Genomic DNA, 22,712 nt, shown 5'->3' on the forward strand with positions numbered 1-22,712 from the left:
ACAGACTTAGAATCTTTTCGAAAACAATTATAAAACACTTCTCACACAAATTAAATCAGATTTAAATAACTAGGCAAATATCAACAGCTCATGGATAGGGAGAGCTAATATAATAAAAATGACAATTCTACCGAAACTAAACTACCTGTTTAGTGTACTACCAATAAAAATTCCAAAAAATTACTTTAATGAGTTAGAAAAAATTGTAAGTAAATTCATATGGAGAAATAAAAAGTCAAGAATTTCCAGGAGCTTAATGAAAAAAATGCAAACGAAGGTGGCTTAGCACTACCCGATCTAAAATTATATTATAAAGCATCAGTCATCAAAACTGTTTGGTATTGGCTAAGAAATAGAGTGGTGGACCAGTGGAATAGACTAGGTGTAAAAGCAGGAGAGGATTATAGTAATCTGCTGTTTGATAAACCCAAAGAGTCCGGCCACTGGGATAAAAACTCCCTCCTTGATAAAAACTGCTGGGATAATTGGAAGTTAGTATGGAAGAAACTTAGATTAGACCAACACCTCACACCCTTTACCAAGATAAGATCCAAATGGTTACAGGACAAAGGCATAAAAAACAATACTATAAGCAAATTAGAAGATCAAGGACTAGTCTACCTGTCAGATCTATGGAAAGGGGAACAGTTTATGACTAAGGAAGAGTTGGAGAACATCACTAAAAACCAATTAGATGATTTCAATTACATTAAATTAAAAAGCTTTTGCACAGATAAAACCAATGTAATCAAGATCAAAAGAAAAGTAGTAAATTGGGAAACAATCTTTACAACTAATGATTCTGACAAAGGACTCATTTCTAAAATATACAGAGAACTGAGTCATATTTTTAAAACAAAAAGCCATTCCCCAATTGACAAATGGTCAAAGGATATGCAAAGGAAATTTACAGATGAGGAGATCAAAGCAATCCATAGCCATATGAAAAAATGCTCTAAATCATTAATTATTAGAGAAATGCAAATTAAAGCTTCTCTGAGGTACCACCTCACACCTCTCAGATTGGCCAGTATGACCAGAAAGAATAATGATCATTGTTGGAAGGGATGTGGGAAATCTGGGACACTATTACACTGTTGGTGGAGCTGTGAACTCATCCAACCCTTCTGGAGAGCTATTTGGAACTATGCCCAAAGGGCAACAAAAATGTGCATACCCTTTGACCCAGCAATACCACTACTGGGTCTATACCCTGAAGAGATGAGGAAAAAGGGTTAAAACATTACTTGTACAAAAATATTTATAGCAGCCCTGTTTGTGGTGACAAAGAATTGGAAATCCAATAAATGTCCTTCAATTGGGGAATGGTTTAGCAAACTGTGGCATATGTATGTCATGGAACACTATTGTTCTTTTAGAAACCAGGAGGGACAGGATTTCAGGGAAGCCTGGAGGGATTTGCATGAACTGATGCTGAGTGAGATGAGCAGAAAAAGAAAAACACTGTACACCCTAACAGCAACATAGGAGTGATGTTCAACCTTGAAGGACTTGCTCATTCCATCAACACAACAATTGGGAACAATTTTTGGCTGTCTGCAAAGGAGAGTACCATCTGTATCCAGATAAGGAGCTGTGGAGTTTGAACAAAGTACAAGGACTATTCCCTTTAATTCGGGAAAAAAAAACCCAGGTGTCTTATTGTCTGATCTGGTTACCTCTGAGATTTCTGTTCTCTTTAAGGATATGATTTCTCTCTCATCACACCCAATTTGGATCAAGGTACAACATGGAAACAAAGTAAAGACTGACGGAGTGCTATCTGTGGGGTGGGGGGAGGGAAGCAAGATTGGGGGGAAATTGTAAAACTCAAATAATATCTTTAATAAAAATTAAAAAAAAGAATGAGTTTGAGACCCCTTTGTTTACTATTTACCTAGACAATTTTACCAGATTGTGAGTACAATATGTACTTGGAGCCAAGAGTGAGAGTTGGGTGAAAGATGGACTCCAAAGGTGAATGAGCAGCCCTGAAAATGGCATGGCATCCCTCATACAAGAGGTACTAGTGCTCCCTTAACATCCTAAAGTGTAGCAGACAGGATTCAAACCCAAGTCTCCTAACTCCAAGTCCAAAGCAAGGTCCAGGTAGAGTCATGTCCCTCAAAGAAACAACTAGTTAACTGACACATCCCCTAATTGTGACTGCAGTCTACAGGTGAAAAACATGCAATGGTCTATCATTTGTTTCTACAGTCAAGGCAGGGCAAGATATTGATGAATTAATTCAGAAAGTCTTCATCCAAAATGTTCAGATAGTTTCCAATTGTACACTTGTATGAATTCCTCAGTCTATTTCAATGCCAACCCATATGTGTAGGGGCCTGGAAATATTATATAATATGTTTTAATGGATAATTTTGAAAAACCTCTAAAGTTTTTTGGTTCCTCTCATATTTGTTCCCCTGAATATAGCTCTGCCTCTATGGCAGATCTGGATGAGACTTCAAATCAAGCAAAGAATGTAGAGTCACTTCTCTCACCCTAGACTCTGCCTGTGGGGTAGTCCTGCAGGAGTATGTTTTTGTCCCTTGGAATTTCAGATAACAAAGACTCTTCTTTATGCTGCATCTCCCTATCAAACAAAAAAATGGAAGATAAGTCATTGTGGTCAATGATGGAAGGAGCCAGGATGAATTGTGGCTTATAGAACTGGAATTGGGAAATCCAGTATTTGGGGGGCAGAGGCCATGATAATAAGGCCAAAAATGCAGCTGTGAATGCACATATGTACCAGGCAAGAGTAAGAAGAGTACCAGAGAAAACTCAGATAAAATAAATTTATGGCAAGAGCTAGACAGTGGGGAAAAAAGCAGAGAATACACATCATTTTCCAGTCTATGTGTGGTAGAAACAATATCTACCACTAATCTGATCTTGAATTACGACTGTGGGGCCCATTGTAATGAGCAGGCAGGTAGGTGATGCAGTAGATAGAGGACTGTGCCTGAAGTTAGAAACATCTGAATTCAAATCTAGCCTTAGACACTTATTAGCTATAGGTCTTAGACAAGATACCCTGTTTCCCTCAGTTTCTCATCTGTAAAATCAGTTGGAGGAGGAAATGGTAAACAAGTTCAGTATTTTTGCCAATAAAACTCCAAATGAAATCAAAGAGTCAGACATGACTGAACAACAAAACAAGGGCCAATTGTGCAAATAGAAATTCCTCACACAACGTAATTTCCCAGCCTACAAGCAACCAGGATTCTTCAGACTTGAGGGACTTCCCACTGTGGTGTGAATCCACCTACTCTGTTGATGATGACTCGAGCAGAAAATTAAGTGGACAGGGGAAAAGTAGAGCAGACAAAGGAAGCCACATTCAATTGCACTAATGCTCTATATTTGCCGAGAATCCCTTCTGTGCAATTGTTAAAAATACTTCTTTTTTAATTTTTTAAAACATTAAAAAGTTTTGAGTTCCAAATTTTATTCCTCCCTCCCTCCTTACCCCCTTCCCATGACAATAAGTAATCAGATATAGGTTATACTTGTAAAATTATATAAAACATTTCCATACTAGTTATTGTATACAGGACTCGAATAAAAGGGACAGCTAGGTGGCACAGTGGATAAAGCACTGGCCCTGGAGTCAGGAAGACCTGAATTCAAATTCAACCTCAGACACTTAATAATTACTAGTTGTGTGATCTTGGGCAAGTTACTTAACCCCATTGCCTTGCAAAAACCAAAAAAAGAAAAGAAAGGAAAGGAAAAACAAAGAACTCAAATAAAAGTAAAAAAAGAAAGTGAAAAATAGCATACTGCAGTCTATATTCAAGCAATACCAGTTCCTTCCCTAGAGACAGATAGTATGCTTCAACATTAGTCCTTTGGAATTGTCTTGGATCATTGTATTGTTGAGAATAGTCAAGTCTTTCACAGTTCTTCATTAAACAATATTGTTGTTCCTGTGTACAATGTACTTTTGTTCACTTCGTTTTGCATCAGTTCTTGTAAGTCTTTCCAGTTTTTTTCTGAAATCGTCTTGCTTGTCATTTCTTAAAACATTAATATTCCAATACAATCATAATCCACAACTTGTTTAGTCATTTACCAATTGATAAATGGTAAAGAATATGAACAAGAAGTTTAAGGCAAAGAAATCAAAGCTATCTATAGTCATGAAAAATCACTATTAATTAGAGAAATGCAAATTAAAACAATTCTAAGGTACCACCTCACACCTATCAGTTTGACTAATATGACAAAATAGGAAAATGTTGGATATTGGTGGGAAAACTGGTACACTACCACACTCTTCTTGGAGTTGTGAACTGATCTAATCATTCTGGAGAACAATTTGGTACTATGCCCAAAGAGCTATAAAAACTATGCATACCTTTTGATCCAACAATACCACTACTAGGTCTATATCTCACAGACATCCAAAAAAAAAAGAAAAAGTATATTTGTACAAAAATATTTATAGCAGCTCTTTTTGTTAATTTTCTGTTAATGAGATAAACCAAATTTACAGAGAAGAATTTTCCATTGTGATTTTGTTATACCATTAAACAACTGTACTTTGAACTAATTGTGTCCTTTGTTTCATTAGTAGAGGTAAACATATCAGTGGGGGATATAAACTGTGGTATTGAGTGGATACAGTCCTACAGAGTATATTAAACCTGAGCTAACTTTTCTGTGAGGCCCATGAGTAAAAAAAAATAATAATCCAAGACCTCCAGAAAAATATTAAATGAAAAACTTAAATGGCAAATTATGATATTTCACTAGATCTATTATCTCAAAACTATGAATACTACTTCTAATTATGCTTATTGTAATCCATGTATGCCTGTCCATACTGTGAGACTCGAATCTTTTTTCTCTCATAAATTTTCCACAGAGGCTCCACCCAATACAACAGTCTACAACTGTGTGTGTGCGTGTGTATTTGTGTGTGTATGTGTGTGTGTGTGTGTATATAAAGTTGTAAATGAGTTACCAGTGTGCATTCGTCAAGGAATTTTCTATGTCCTGCACCAATGAAATCATAGATATGCACCAAAAATAAATACATCATATTAACAAAAGAAAACAATCATCTTATCAATAAACAGAAAAAATAAGATGAAATTGAGCATCCATTTATGGTTTTAAAAAACTGAGCAGAAATAGGATTTTCCCATGCTAATTTGCAAAAAATAAGGAGACAATTATATTGTATTTGTATTATATATTATACTATTTACATTTATATTTTATCACATCATTTACATTTATATTATTTATTATATTATTCATATTTTCCTTTATTTGATATTATGTTGATTTTTATATTATATTACACAAAATAATTATAATATAACTATATTATGAATAACATAGGTAACACATTACATGTAACATGTATGGCATAAAACATATGTAACATGATACATATGTTACATATAACAACAGTAATGGTCTAGCATTTACATAGTATCTATTATGCTCCAAGGGCCTTATAAATATTATCTCATTTGATCCTCACAACTCTGTCCAGCAGGTGCTATTACTATCCACATTTTACAGGTGGAAAACTAAGTTAGACAAAGGTTAAGTGACCAGTCCAAGGTCATATAACCACCAAGTAACTAAGGTTAGATTCCAGTTCAGGTCTTTCTGACATCAGATCCAGCATTCCATCCACAGAACCAAGTTCTAGAAACATCAGAAGCATTACAAATAGGTACAAAACACTCAGTTTTTAAACACCTTTGTTTAAATTAGTATTTAAAATGTGAGCAAACACACAAAGGCAGAAACAAAGGAAATTAAAGAAAATTACACTGAAAATGAAGAGACCAAAATACCATTGTATGGAAATTAAATGATTCTGTAGTCTCCTATTCACCACTGATCTGTGATCTCATTACAGTACATTCATAACAGCACATCCAGTGTATTTCTCATCCATTTCCTTCCATAAATCTGCCAAAGGGAGTTGAAAAAAACACTGAACCTTTCTCTAATTTGGGGGAAAGTTTTTTTCAGATTGAATGGATAACAATGAAATTATGTCAATTTAATAAATGCCAGACCAAAAGGGCTATCCATCACTTATCACTTGCTCTCACTACATGATAGAATGAATTTTTCTTTGATCATATATTTCTCTGATGATATTGTTTATAGTACTTCTATGAAATTCTCTATTGGTGATTTTTCCAGACACACATTCAACTTTCTTTTGTCCTTTGAATGATCCTCAATTTTGATTTTGCAGAGACTATAGTTTTTATATGACATATAACCCTACATCACTAAAAGAATATTCTTTTTTTAAGCATCACTGGGAGAAGTTTGGGGACAGCCCAGTCAGTCTAGCTTCTCTTTTCCTATTATTTGCAGTCCATAATATGATGAAGACTGACAGATGACCTTTACATGCTTTTCATCCAACTGTATATTAGTCTAGATAAGAAACATACAGAAATTCTTCATCCACTTGGTTTTTTTCTATGTGGATAGTTAAATTGAATTCTTTAGAGCGATTATAGATCACATATAGGAAACTCTGCTTTTGTTCTGGGGCTTAATGCAATTGGCTCAATGAAATCTACAAACAAGAACATCTGGAGAACCTTATTGTCTACAAGGAATCACTCTTTAATTTGAACTCTGAGCAATTCTAGAGCAATGAAAAATGCCTTTGGCAAGCACACTTCACCACCCCATTTTATGCCTCATCAAATAAAATTCTTTGCTTTCATATTTTTTTTGCAAGGCAATGGGGTTAAGTGGCTTGCCCAAGGCCACACAGCTAGGTAATTATTAAGTGTCTGAGGTCAGATTTGAACTCAGGTGCTCCTGACTCCAGGGCCAGTGCTTTATCCACTGCGCCACCTAGCCACCTGCTTTCATAATTTTCAAGTACTCTTTTATGATATTGATAATTGAATAGGAAAGGCTTTAATGGAGAGATTTTTGAGGTAATGTTTTATTCTAGAAAATCTAGTGCTTTTGTCAACAAATAATGAACATAATAGGAAATTTCATTTTCAATATATTTCAATCAACTGTGTGGCTGCAATAAAAATGGACTGCTATAGAATGTAATTTCTGAAAACCTTTCTGTTCCCTTCTCATACTTTCCAAGGTGCCCTGAAAGTATGTGCATACTATTCTCATTAAATTTTACATAGGGGAAAAAATAAGGCATAAGAATCAATAGATACTGATATTTTCTTGATTGTATTTTAGTTTAGTTTTTAATTAAATTAAATTAATTTTTAATTAAATCAATTTTTGTAACATTTTAAGCTATATTCCTCCCTCCCTATCCCACTCTAAAAAAGGCAGCAATTTGGCACAGATATAGGTATAGATATATGTAAAATGCTATGCATACTTCTATTTTTTTGGTTCTTTCTCTGGAGGTAGATAGCATCTTTCTTCACTGATCCTTTATAGTTAATTTGAATATTTATTATATTCAGAATAACGTAGTCATTCACATGTTCTTCAAACAATACTGATGTTACTATATACAATGTTCTCTTAGTTCCACTCATTTACTCTTCAATATTTCATGGAAGTTTTTTCCATGTTTTTTCTAAAATCATCCAGCTCATCATTTCTTATAGCACAGTAATATTCCATCACAGTCACATACCATAAATTGTTTAGCCATTCTCCAATAGATGGACATACTGCAATTTTCAGTCAACACAAAGAGAACTGCTATAAATATTCTGAATAGGTTCTTTTCCTTTTTTCTACTTTCCTTGGGAAACAAAACTAATAGTGATATTACTAAGTCAAAGGGTATATTCAGTTTTATAATTCTTTGGACATAATTCCAGACTGTTCACCAAAATGATTAGATCAATTCACAATTCTACCAACAGTGTATTAGTGTCATATTTTCTAAGTAATAATAAAATCCAAGATTTTGTTCATGCCTTTGTTAGCTTGAGCTACTTTAAGACTCAAACCCACAGTGCCCTCAAAATTGTCTATCTATAACAGACTTTTTTCTGACCTTTGTTTTCTTCAGTAACATTCCTCTTGTTCTATATACACAACCAGGTCTTTGATGTCAGAAGTCAAATATGGCAATTCCATCATCCCTCATGATGAAAAGAGTATATCATAAAAACTGTTACAGATATTTTCTATTTCTAATCTGTTGCCTTTCATCCAGTTTTCAGTATCATAAAGATAGTATTTCTTATTTGTGTCTCAAACAAAATTTTATTTAAATTTATTTTTTCCTTCACTAATTATTTTCTGTGATATTGATTCTATACCTTGAAAATCTAGTGGTCTCAACAATTTTTAAACAGATACAACAAATGAATTAATTAAGCTTAGAAAATAGAATTTAACCATCTCCCCAACTAAAAGTTCATAATCTTACATATTGCCAACAAAGTATTATTTGTTTTATTCAAGAGCAAAAGTGTAGTAGAATGGCCTGGAAGACATAGATTAAAGTGCAGACATATCCTGGTTATGTGAGCCTTAGGCAAATCATTTAGCCTCTCAATGTTCTAACTTATTCTCTGAGACTCTAAATTGTAGAGAGGAGTGTAAAAAACTCTCCTGGGGGTAGCAGGGAGAAGCTTGAGTCAATCAGCATTTGGTTTAGTGATCCCAACTGCCACCCTTTGATTCTTTGGATAGGGCCTGCTGTACTTCCAATAATTAAGAGTCTAGATGATAAATGACCCTTTAAGCTGGAGTTCAAGGTTTTCTATGATCAAAATTCAATGCTAATGAAACTTCTGATTAACACAGATTACCATTTAGGCCTACAATATAACTTGCTTTATCCCATTACTGTGAAGCTGTCATATGGTCACTTCTTGAACCTAAATTTAAAACTACATATTGATTGACTTGTTCATCTGATTAACAGAATTTGGTACCAGGTATGACATGCCAGAACTAAATCCCTGCTAGGATGGTGGTGGAAAGTATGTGGCACAAAAATGAAATGAAGGCTCTTTATTTTATACATTGGACTTCTTTGGTCTTTTTATGTTTTGATCAATTACACTGTTTTTTCCCTCTTAATTTTCTATGTGTGTATGTGTGTCTTTAAAAAAGTAGTTTCTATTGTGGATTGACCCTCCAGAAGTGGAGGGATATTTGTTGTTCAGTTGTTTTTTTAATCATGTCTGACTCTACTTGACCCAATTTGGAATTTTCTTGGAAAAGATATTTAAGTAGTTTGCCATTTCTTTCACCAGAGGAGAACTATGATAATATATATAAAAACAAAATATATCAATAATAGCTCTTTAAAGGTTTTTGCAAGGCAAATGGGGTTAAGTGGCTTGCCCAAGGCCACACAGCTAGGTAATTATTAAGTGTCTGAGGTCAGATTTGAACTCCTGATTCCAGGGTTGGTGCTCTATCCACTGCGCCACCTAGCCACTCCTTCAATAATAGCTTAAAAAAAAAGAAACAAAATGAACTATTAGAATTTGGAGAAAGAAATTTCTTATTCTGGATTAGAGGAGTAAAGTGAAAGGTTTATAAAGTACTTTATAAATATAATCTCATTTTAACAACACCTTGGGAGGTGGGTGCTATTTCCCACTTTACAGGGGAGAAAATTGAGACAGATGAGGGTTAAGTGACTTGCCCAAGATCACATAGCTAATAAGTTTCTGAACCAGGATTTGACCTCAGGTATTCCAGATTCCAGGTCCAACTCACAATCTAGCTACTATATTGGACCTTGAGTTAAAGTTTTCCCTCTTGTGACCCATGAATTCCCTCTCTGATACTTAATACCCAAATGTTGGACTATGATTTCTCCACTTGTCTCAGTGTCCCCAAGTATAAAATAAGGGGGGGGAGGGGTTGACTTAATCTTTAAGGTTCCTTCCAACTCTAAATCTATAATTATGTAAATATTTCTGTGTGCTTAGTAAATTCACACTCCTATTTTCAAAGATAGACTTGTGAGAATGTTAGTGGTTACAGTCTGCCAAAATGCACTGTTGCCAATACTAAAAGATTCCAAGTTCATGAGATACTTCAGATACAACAGAGGGAAATGTGTCCATTTGTTTTTCAGAATATTATAGACAACAAAATCAATTGATAGCGTTTATTAAGTACCTACCATGTGTCCAGCACTGTACTAGATGCTAAAGAAAGGCAAAAATGAAATGCTCTCTGACCTCAGATAACTTTAAATCTATCCCAGGAAACAGCATATATACACACACACATATAACAATATACCAAGTAAATAATGGGCAAAACAAGCAGGTACTAGAGAAGAGGAATAGCAGCTGGGGGGGGGGCGGTGAGGGAGCATCCCAAGCATGAATAAGACAAAAGTAGTTTGACTCAGCTTTCTGGTTCTGTCAGTGAGCTGATACTGTATCTGCAAATTTAAAATGGGAAGAAATTTTGGATCCTGGTGTCACAAAAGCTGTGGTCTTCCTGGGCATTGTAGTGGTTGTAGTTTCTCCCAGCCTTAGGAGATGCTGAAAATCTATCTCAAGACTGAGCTAGAGGGTGGAGTTTCTTCTGCAATAGGAATTGTTGAATAGCTCTGAGAGAGGGAGAGGGAGAGCAGGGATAAATAACCAGAGCAGCAAAAGAAAAGTGATAGAAATAGGTTGAGCACATCTGGGCTCCACCAGGATGACTGACACCTTTGTTCACTAGACTTCAGCAGGACAGCTATGGCTTGAGTAGAGAATATGCTTGAGCAATGGGGAATTCAGGTATGTAGAGAAGCTAGGTGGTGCAGTGGATAGAGAGCACCAACCCTGGAGTCAAGAGGACCGAATTCAAATCCAGCCTCAGACACTCAATAATTACCTAGCTGTGTGATCTTGGGCAAGTCATTTTAATCCTATTGCCTTGCCAAAAAAAAAGTTCAGGTACCTGGTGAGCTCTCCTTTTCCCTTCCCAATCACTTCTTTACAAAGGACAAATGTTAAAATACAGAACTTTTTGTCCTTTTAAAATGTTTATTCTCTGATCTGAATACTACTTTAAGCATCATTCTCTTGAAAAAGATAAGATCAATATTAATAATTCATGCATATACTTAATTGCATACAGAAGGTAATAGAAGCCACCAGTGGCTTGTTAAGAGAACTTAAATAGGTAGTGAAGTGATCTAATTAACTGCCTGAATGTCAGAGATTTCATAAACTAGGTGCTTGATGAGTTAGTTACATGTGTGATAAAATTTTATGATGATTATTTTTATTAACAACCTGTATTTATAAATCTTTAAAAACAACAGAGATAGAGGGTCTCCATAAATTAGAGATAGATTGCCCTTTGCCTACTATCACTAGCAAGTTATAGCTGACAGAGTCAGGTCATTTTCAAAGCAGGTATCCCAAGTATCATCTTCTGAATAGAAGAGGAGGCAGGAGAGGAAGTAATTGGAGGGAAAAACATAATCCATAAGGTCACACAGTAGGAAGAGAAGGGTATGCTCTGAAAAGTATTTGTGGTGTGATAGGGAGTAAGAGAGCATCATTGACTCAGTCAATTATGAATAGCAGGTGTTTCTTTCTCAAGGGATACCTGCTATTCATAATTAAGTTGTAACTTTGAAATTAGAAAATTAGTGGCACCAAGATTTGTCATTTTGATCTAGATACTCCTTTTAGAAATATAAAGGAAACAAACATTTGAAAAGTATTTGAAAGTATTACTAACAGTCTCCGTGACTTGTGAAAAAGCAGAATTTAGAACTTTGGCTTTATGATATCCTGTAATAATTATTAGTGCAGTCTGAGTCTGTCTTCTCTGACTGTTCTAAGACTTATTTGTGTATTCGGAGGTTGCAGGAAATGCCAGGGAGTGACTTTTGGTCTTGACCCGAAGTATTATGTTGATCATCTAATTGTCTTCTCATTCCTGATTCACCTTTGTAATTTGGTTCAACATTTGGGCAATCAATAATCCCCCAAAATATGTGCCACTACACATATTGCTTTTCCCTTATAGTGACAATAGTAAGAACCCTTAAATTTGAACTAATTTCTGAAAGCAGGGAAAGAAGTTCTTTAAAAAAAGGCAGTAAAAAAAAGGCAGAGCCAAAAAGAAGCTCTATGAATGCCAGCCTTTAAGATAAAAGTCTAGACTCAAAAAATTTAGCAATGGAAAAGTCTGGCAACATTTATTTTGTAGGTGATTTCCATATAAAACTCTAGTTTTGAAATGGAAATTTGGCCAATACCAGGACAAGAGGGGGTGGGGATGGCATGGTTACCTAAGCAAGAAAATACTTCATCCCCTTTAGAAAAGTGAAAAAATAAGGGGAAAAATGGCTTTGACAATCTTGATATTTTTCATCCTGAGACCCAATAGTTAAATTAAGTATTGACTAAGTGTGATGCGTTCATGTAAAATGTTTTGAAAACCTCATAACATAGTATAAATGTTGCTGTTCTGTTCATTTCATTGCCCTTGCTTGAAAAAACATTTCTGTAATTGTTATTGTATTTCAGTTAAGCCTGGGGAGCTTTTGGCTAACTAAGTAAGTGGAAGAAATGACCTTAAATCAAAGAATTCTTCTACAAGGGGCTACAACTAGAAGAAAAATGAAAATCAGTAGAACTGAAATGTCAGAGACAACAATCCATCTGAATTCTCCCAATATTCCTCTCCAAACAACTTTAAAGAATACATCAAATGGAATTTTGCAACTGAAGAATCAGAAAAAGGTTGGGGTGAGACATTTTTGGCAAAAGAAGTTTGTGATACCAGGGTAGGGGCCAGTCCAAAGCTCACATAAGTAGCATCACCAGAGGTGGGCCCTGGATGTGACAACAGTGGCAAGAATAGCTTTCAGACTTCTCAGTCCAGAGAAGGTAAGAATGTTGAACAACTGAAAAGCAAGAACTTACCAGCGAATCCTGAGGTGCTATGGGGCACAGGTCTGGGTACCATTTGACAATTCTATTGCCCATATACAGTTCTGAGTTTCATTTGAAGTGATTGGTCACAAGGAAGTGAGGTCCTGCTAATATTTCCAAGGCAAAGAGGAACATTAGGGTTTGCAGTTACAAGGGAACAAGGATCTTTCCTGGGTAAAGACCAGTACACATCAAGAGATAAGTAAACACACCTCTCTCCAGATCACATCACTTTGAAACACCAAAAATATGCAGAGTCCCAGAACTAATTCTGAAAACAACAGCACAAAGCCTGAAGCTTGGGACAGAATGTCTGAAAAGAAGAAGGGCAGAAGAAAGAAGGAGGAGGAGGAAGAAGAAGAAGAAGGAAGGAGGAGGAGGAAGAGGAGGAAGAGGAGGAGGAAGAAGGAGAAGGAGAACAGAAGAAGAAGAAGAAGAATCTGACCATTGAAAGTTATTATGGTGGCAGGGAAGATTAAGTCACAAGCTCAGAAGACAACAATGTGAAACTATTAACAAGCAAAACCACAAAGAAAAGTGCAAATATAAACAAACCCAAGAAGAATTACTTAGCTAAAGAAAGAGATAAAAGGATTAGAGGGAAAATTGGAAAAAGAATTGAGTGATGCAAGAAAATTATGAAAAATTTTTCTCCCTAGTTCTAATTCTTCTTTCACAATAAGACTAACATGGAAAGATGTTAAACACAATTGTACATATGCAATTTTTACCAGATTTTTCACTGCCAAGGGGAGGGGGAAGGTAAGGGAGGGTGGTAGAAAAATGTGGAACTTATAATAAACTTGCAAATGAATGGATGTTGAAAACATTTGCATGTAACTGGAAAATAAAATTAATTTTAAAAAAAGAAAATTATGAAAAGAGAATTATCAGTTTGGTAAAAGAGGCTCAGAAATTCACAGAAGAAAAGAACTCCTTAAAAGCATTAAGTCATTTTCCAGTTGTGTCCAATTCTTCATGACCCCATTTGGGGTTTTCTTGGCAAAGATACTGGAGTGGTTTGCCATTTCTTTATCCATCTTATTTCACAAATGAAGAAATTGAGCCATACTGGATTAAGCAACTTGCCCAGGATCACATAGGCCAGATTTGAACTCAGGTCCTTCTGACTCCAGGGCTATCACTCTATCCATTGCACTACCTAGCTACCCTTTGACCAAATGGGAAATGAAGTTTAAAAATTACTTTAAAAAGGAACTACTTAAAAAGCAGAATCGGCCAGATACAAAAAGAGGTAAAAAAGTTCACTGGAGAAAATAATTCCTCTCAAAGTAGAACTGGACAAGTGGAAATGACTCCATTGACATAAAGAAACAATAAAACAAAGTCAAGGGAATGAAAAAATAGAAGAAAATGTAATGTATCTCATCAGAATACTGATCTGATGATGTTTTATCCTTCATTCTCGAAGAAGACTTATGACATCAGAAGAGTGATGCCATATAAGCACTTGAATTGGATTTGGGTAAGGATGTGCTGTGCTAAGTCACCAGTCTCATTTTATCCTCTAGAGTTTTCCGGGTCCAGTGGCCTGATATGAATCAAAATGACCAGAAATGGCCTTTGATGTAGGGCAATCAGGATTAAGTGATTTGCCCCAGGTCACACAGCTAGTAAGTGTCAAGTGTCTGAGACTGGATTCGAACTCCCATCTTCCTGACTCCAAGGCCAGTACTCTTATCTGCTGCACCACCTAGCTGTCCCTGCCCTGCCAAATAGATCAAGGAGAAATGACTTAAGAAGTATTGGATGACCTGAAAACTATGATCAAAACAAAAGAATCTAGACATATTTCAAGAAATTATAAAGGAAAACTACTCCAATATTTTTAGATCCATAAGATAAAATAGAAATTAAAAGAATCTACAGATCACTTCCTGAAAAAGATCCCCCAAAATAAAATTTCTTAGGAATATTATAGCCAAATTCCAGAACACTCAGCTCAAGGAAAAAATATTACAAGTAGTCAGAAAGAAACTAGTCAAATATTGTGAAGTCACAGTCAGACTCACACAAAACTTAACAGCTTCCACATGAAAGGAAAGAAAAGAAAAGTTTAAAATATGATATCTGAAAGGAAAATGAGTTAGGATTCCTACCAAGTCTAAACTGAATATAATCCTAAAGAGAGAGAAATGAATTTTTAATTAAGTAAAAGCAAGCACTTCCTGATGAAAAGACCAGAGCTGAAAAGAAAATTTGACATTCAAACAAAAGATCAAAAGAAGCATAAAAAAAGAAAACATGAAAAAATCATAAAGGATTCAATAAAGTTAAGTTGAATTCCTATATAGGAAGATTATAGTTCTTTCTATTACTCCTAAGAACTTTATCATTATTAGGGCAGTTAGAAGGAGACTACATATACAGAGTGCATAGGTGTGAGTTGATTATGTTGGGATGATCACCAATAAAAAGAAATCAAGAGGTGAGAAAGAGGGATACGCTGGGAGTAAGGGGAAGAGAGTACAAGAGTGGGGAAATTATCTTATATAAAAGAGACATGCAAAGAAGAGCTTTTACAGCAGAGGGAATGGGGAATGCTTGAACCTCACTCTTATTAGGATTCATTCAAAGAGGGAAGAAGATGGGCATAGAAATCTATCTTACTCAACAGAGAAGTAGGAGAGAAAGGGTATAACAGAAAGTGAAACAGGATGATAAAAGGGAGGGCAACCTAAGGGAGGTTGTGATCATATGCAATACAGAGATTTGGAAAAGTACTGGGTAAAAGGAGAGGAAAAAGGATAAACAGAAAAAATAGGATAGAAAGAAACATAATCAGTTCTCAATTTACCTAAGTAAACCATTCTGGAGTCCTCTATGAAAAGCTATTTTTATGTAATGCAAATTTGAGAGGCTGCAAGGGGGACCAGGCACCCAGGGACGTAGAGGGACAGTACATAGTTCAAAGACACATGGATGGGGCAGCTATGTGGCGCAGTGGATAGATCACTGACCCTGGAGTCAGGAGGACCTGAGTTCAAATCTGGCCTCAGACACTTAATAATTACCTAGCTGTGTGGCCTTGGGCAAGCCACTTAAGCCTATTTGCCTTGCAAAAACTTTCAAAAAAAAAAAAAACATGGAGACCGAGGACACCAAGAAGCAAGAGTAGGGAAGGAACACATGAGAACCAGGGATAGACAAATGGTACCCTGGTGCAGAATGAACAGAACATAGACACACAGGAACCAAATCCTCTGGAGGGTGAGCAGAGCAGGGCAAAAATCTCAAGTCTTGGATTTGAAAGTGTCAATCAAACCCAATCTAAAGGAACAGCAGTGGAGGTGGGCTCTGAGGTTGCCAATTCTGCTTTCCCTTAGAGGGTTGGGGTTCTTGGTTTGTTTGGTTTTTGGTTTTGGTAGGAATAGGAAGATGGAGGCCATCAAACTGAAGGACAGAGCACAGAGAGAGAGAGTGGGCGTGCATAATACTATACAGTAGATAACATAGATTTTTTTGGAGGATATAAATTTCTTTCAGAATACTATATATATAAAGTTGAATTTATATTATGGAAATTTATGGAAAATGAGGACTGTCTGAACACAGTAATCACATTTGTGAGTAGAAATGGGATGAACACATGCATAAAACAGAAGTGAATTGTAGAATGAATTAGAAACCAGAATCCAAGAATGCATTGTTTACAAGAGACACACTTGAAACAAAAAGATACTTATACACAGAGTTAAATAAAGGACAAGAGAAGAATCCATTATGCTTCTGAAGTTAAAAAAAAAAAGCAAGAGTAGCAATTATGATCTGAGATAAAATAAAAATAGATTTAGTTAAAAATATAATCAGAGAAACTACATTTTGCTAAAAAGTATCATAGACAAGGCAGCTAGACCAAATAACAATTCTATATAAACTATTTGAAAATAGGGGAAGGAGTTCTGCCAAGTTCAGTTTATAACTCCAACATAGTACTGATACCTAAATCAGTAAGAGTGGAAAGAGACAAGGAAAATTATAGGGCAGTCTCCCTAATGAATATTGATGCAAAAATTTTAAATAAAATTTTCACAAAGAGATTACAGCATTTTATCATTAGGATAATATACTGTGGTCAGGTAGGATTTATACCATGTATTCAGGGATAGTTCAATATTAGGGAAAAAATCAGCATAATTGACCATATCAATAACAAAATTAACATAAATCATATGATTATCTCAATAGATGCCGAAAAAGTCTTTGACAACATATAGCGCTCATTCCTATAGGAACAAATATAATTTCCCTTAAAATGATAAGCATATCATTGGGTAAACCAGAAGCATTCCCAATAAGATCAAGGGCGCAAAGATGCCCATTATTCAATATTGTATTATAAATATTAACTTAAGCAATCAGAGAAGAAAAGGAAATTAAAGGAATTAGAATAGTCAATGAAGAAACAAAACTTTTACTCTTTGCAAATGATATAATTTACTGAGAAGCCTAGCAAATTGACTTAAAAAACTACTTGAAAAAATGAATAAATTCCATAAAGGAGCAGGATATAAAAAATAAACCCACATAAATAAATTATCAGCATTTCCACATATTACCAATAAAGCCCAATAATACCAAGAGATAGAGAAATTCCATTAAAAGTAACTGTGGACAACATAAAATACTTGGGAATTTACCTTCCAAGACAAACTCAGAAACTATAAGAATACAATTATAAAATACTTTTCACACAAATAAAATCAGATCTAAGCAATTGGAAAAATGTCAATTGTTCATGGGAAGGCTGAGCTAATATATAAAAATGACAATTCAACCTAAATTAAGTAACTTAATTAGTGTCATACCAATCAAACTACCAAAAATTATTTCACAGGGTTAGAAAACATAATAAAATTTGTCTAGAGGAACCAAAGATCAAGAATATCAAAGGATTTAAAGGAAAAAATGCAAAGGAAGGTAGTCTAGCCATACTAGATCTAAAACGATATAATATAGTGGCAGTCATCAAAACTGTCTGGTACTGGCTAAAAAAAATAGAGAAGTGGATCAATGGGATAGATTAAGTACAAAAACCTATGGTAATATACTACTTGATAAACTCAAAGACTCTAAAACTCATAATTTGACAAAAACTGCTGGGAAAACTTGAAAATAGTTTGGCAAAACTAGGCCTAAAACAACATCTCAAATCCTATATAATAGAGGATATAGACATAAAGGGTAATATCATAAGCCAATTAGATAAATAAGGAATAGTCTATCTCTCAGATCTATGGAGAGGGGAGGAGTTTTTAACCAAGCAAGAGATGGAGAACATTATAAATTGCAAAAGGAGTAATTTTGACTACATTAAATTAAAATGCTTTTACACAAACAAAATCAATACAATCAAGAGAAAGAATTCAGAAAGCTGGGAAATAATGTTCACAATTAATGTGTCTGATAAAGGATTCATACATAGAGAACTAAGTCAAATTTATAAGAATACAAATCATATCCCAATTGATAAATGGTCAAATGATATGAACAGGCTGTTTTCAGATAAATTAAAGTGATCTATAGTCATATAAAAAATGCTCCAAATCACTATTTATTAAAGAAATGAAAATTAAAACAACTCTGAGGTACTATCTCACATCTATCATGTTGGCTAAAATGACAAAAATGGAAAATAATCAATGTTGGAGAGGATATGGGAAAAACTGGGACAGTAATGTATTGTTGATTGAATTGTGAACTGATCTAATCATTCCAGAGAGCAATTTGGAACTATGACCAAAGGGCAATAAAACTATGTTATACCCTTTGATTCAGCAATGCCACTACTAGGTCTGCATCCCAAAGATGCACACGTATAAAAATATAGCAGCTCTTTTTTGTGATGGCAATGAATTGGAAATTGAGGGGATGCCTATCGATTGCGGAATGACTGAATAAACTATGCTATATGAATGTGTATGAATGTAATAATATTATTGTTCCATAAGAAATCATGAGCAGGGGCAGCTAGGTGGTGCAGTGGATAGAGCACCAGCCCTGGAGTCAGGAGTACCTGAGTTCAAATCCGGCCTCAGACATGGGCAAGCCATTTAACCCTATTGCTTTGCGGAAGGAAGGAAGGAAGGAAGGAAGGAAGGAAGAGGAAGGGAGGAAGGAAAAGGAAGGAAGGAAAGGAAGAAGAAGGAAGGAAGGAAGGAAGGAAGGAAAGGAAAGAGAAGAAAGAAAGAAAGAAAGAAAGAAAGAAAGAAACAAGAAAGACAAGAAAAAAGAAAAGAAAAAAGAAAAGAAAAAGAAAGAAAAAGAAAGAAAGAAAGAAAGAAAGAAAGAAAGAAGGAAAGAAGGAAAGAAGGAAAGAAGGAAAGAAGAGAAATGAATGGCTGAACCACAGAAAAGTTTGGAAAGACTTGTTTGAACTGATGCTGAAGGTAGTGAGCAGAACCAGGAGAACATGGTACACATTAACAGCAACATTGTGAGATGATCAGCTATGATGGGCGCAGTTTGTCTCAGCAGTCCTCATCAAGGACAATCCTGAGGGAATCTATTATGGAAGATGCCATCCACATCCAGAGAAAAACTATGGAATCTGTATACAGGGCAAAGAATAATATGTTCACTTTTTAAACCTTCCTTTAAAACTTTTTTCTTTCTATCTTGTGTTTTTTCTCCCCATTAGTCCTAATTCTTTCACAATGTGACTAATATGGAAATATGTTTAAATAGTCTACATGTACAACCTATACCCAATTGGTTGCTGCCAAAGGTTGCTTCAGGGGTCAGGGAAGAGAGGGTAGTAGACAAATGTGGAACTCAAAAGTACGTTGAAAACTATCCTTGCATGTATTTGGAAAAAAGAAAAGGAAAAAAAAAGACAAGACAGGTAGTACAACAGATAGAGAGTGCTGGGCTTAGAGTCAGGAAGACTCCTCTTCTCAAGTTCAAATTTGGCCTTAGATTTAATACTTCCTAGCTGTGTGATGCTGGGAAGGTCATTTAACCCTCTTTGCTTTAGTTTCCTCATCTATAAAATGATATGGAGGAGAAAACAGCAAACTCCTCCAGTACCTTGACCAAGAAAACTCCAAACACAGTCACAGAGTTGGACACCACTGGAAACGACTCAACAACTACAAAGAGAGAGAGAGAGAGAGAGAGAGAGAGAGAGAGAGAGAGAGAGAGAGAATGCAGTAAGATAAAAGTTTTGTAGCAGTTTTCTCTCAATTCTCAAATATATATGGGCTTAAGCCAAATTTATAAAAATAAGAGCTATTCCCCAATTAATAAATGATCAGATGATTTGAACTGGTAATTTTCAGAAGATATCAACACTACCTATAATAAAATGCAAAAAGCTCTAAATCACTTGATTAGAAAAATGCAAAGTAAAACAGCTTTAAGGTATCATCTCACATCTATCAGATTGGATAACATAATAGAAAGACAATATGACTAAAGTTGAAGATGGGGAAAAATAGGGATGCTAATACATTATTGGTAGAGTTGGTGAACTGGTTTAACAATTCTGGAGGACATTTTTAAACCATACCCAAAGGTTTCTAACACTACACATACCTTTGATCCTTTTAGCAATATTACTATTAGTGCCCTGTGACCCAAAGACATCAAAAGGAAAGGAAAAGGAAAAGTAGGTACATGTAGAAAGCATTTGTAGTAGATCTTTTTGTGCTGATAAATAATTGGAAATTGAGGGGATATCCATCAATTGAGGAATGACTGAATGAGTTGTGGTATGTGATTGTAATAGAATATTATTGTGTATAAGAAATGACAAGGGGGATAGTTTCAGAAAGACTTATGTGAATTAGAATCAGGAAATACATAGTAACAGTAACATTATAAGGCTGATCATTTGAGAAAGAGCATCATAACTCAAAGTCATTCTGATCAACACAATAATCCAAAACAATTCTGAAGGACTATAATGAAAAGTGCTATACCCCTCCAAAAAACCAATGTACTCTGAGTGCAAATTGAGGTATAATTTTTCTACTTTATTTTTCTTGCCTTTATATTTTTCTTGCCATATTATGACTAATATGGAAATGTTTTGCATGATTTCACATGTATAATTGATATTATATTGCTTGCCTTCTCAGTGAATGGGGGAGAGGCTGGAAAAAAGGAAGAAAATTTGGAATTCAATTTAAAAGAATGTTAAAAACAAATATTTTTAAATTTTTAAATAAAAAGGAGGGAAGACTGAATGGTATATACTGCTGCTATTGAGGACATTGGGGTAATAAAATAAACCAAAAAGCACTTCTTGTAAACAGTACAGATCACAAGAATTGAGGAATGATGAAAATATAAAAATTAGCTAATCATGTAGCTTTTCTTAACTTTTTAAAAAAAATTAATATTTTATTTTCCTCCAACTACATGTAAATACAATTTTAACTTTGTTTTTTTTTTATTTTTGAGTTCCAAATTCTCTCCCTGTCTCTTTCCCCTTCCCTCCTCCCATCCCCACCACTGCTCTTCCCATTGAGACGTCAAGCAAACTGACATGGGTTATACCTGTGTGGTCATGCATTTTTCCATGTTAGGTGATCCAACTTTAAAAAAAAATTACTGGCACAATAAATTGAGGAATGGATGACCATTTTGTGATGACATATAATTATGCAGAAAGTAATTATAAAGGGCAGCTAGGTGGCACAGTGGATAAAGCACCGGCCCTGGAGTCAGGAAGACCTGAGTTAAAAATCTGACCTCAGATACTTAATAACAATTACCTAGCTGTGTGACCTTGGGCAAGTCACTTAACCATATTGCCTTAAAATATATTTTTTTAAAGTAATTATAATGGAGATGGTTTTAGAGGAAAGTAGGAAGATTTGTATGAACAGATGCAGATTGAGGTAAAGTGAACCAGAATAATTTATAAATCAACAATTTATAAGATATAATAATTTATAAGATATATAAGACAATTTTAAAATAATTAAGTATTTTTATCAGTGTTATGAATAACCATGATTCCAGAGGACTAATATATGCTATCCATTACCTGTTAGAGAGGCAAACAATTCAGAATGCCCCATGAGACAAATATTTCTTTGGACATGGTCAATACGGACATTTGTTTTGACTACATATTTGTAGCAGGTTATGTTTTTATTTTTTTTTTTGTGAGTTGGTTGGAAAGGAGGTCAAAAAGGTAGATTTTTGTTGATTGAAAAAAATAAAATATAAAGTTTTTTAAATTACTGCATCAATACCATGGAAACAATGTAAAGGCTAACAAACTGCCTTCTGCGGGGGGGGGGGGAGTAAGATTGGGGGGAAATTGTAAAATTTAAAGTAAATAAAATCTTTAAAAAAATTTTTTTAAATTACTGCATCAATGCCAGTTAGAAAATTTTTCTGTAGCAGTTGCTTGTCCCTCAGGTAATTTTGCTCTCCAAAGGAATCTGCCTATATTTTAGAGTGCTGTATATCAAGTTTTATGACTTATTTATTGCTTAAAAACTTCAGTATAGATTGGATAATACCTGGATCTTCTTGGAACTTACACCCCATGAGATCAAGGTAGGAGAGGATGCACCACTGATTAATTCAATAATTGTGAACCTGTAAAAGCCTAGGATACATGTCTACTAATAATAATGTTTGACTTTTGTTCTCAAAGAAGACTATGGCATCAGGAAGATGATGCAATGAAAAGCACTTGAATGGAGGTGGGGGGGATAAGGTGGGCCTGTGCTACCAGTCTCACTTTTCCTCCCGGAGTCATCTGGATCCTGTGACCAAATATGAATCAGTACAACTGAACATGGCCCTAGATGAGAAGCAATCAGGTTAAATGACTTGTTCAAAGTCCACACATCCAGGAGTGTCAGC

Source organism: Macrotis lagotis, chromosome 1 (assembly GCF_037893015.1).
Source record: "Macrotis lagotis isolate mMagLag1 chromosome 1, bilby.v1.9.chrom.fasta, whole genome shotgun sequence".
Classification (NCBI taxonomy): Eukaryota; Metazoa; Chordata; class Mammalia; order Peramelemorphia; family Peramelidae; genus Macrotis; species Macrotis lagotis.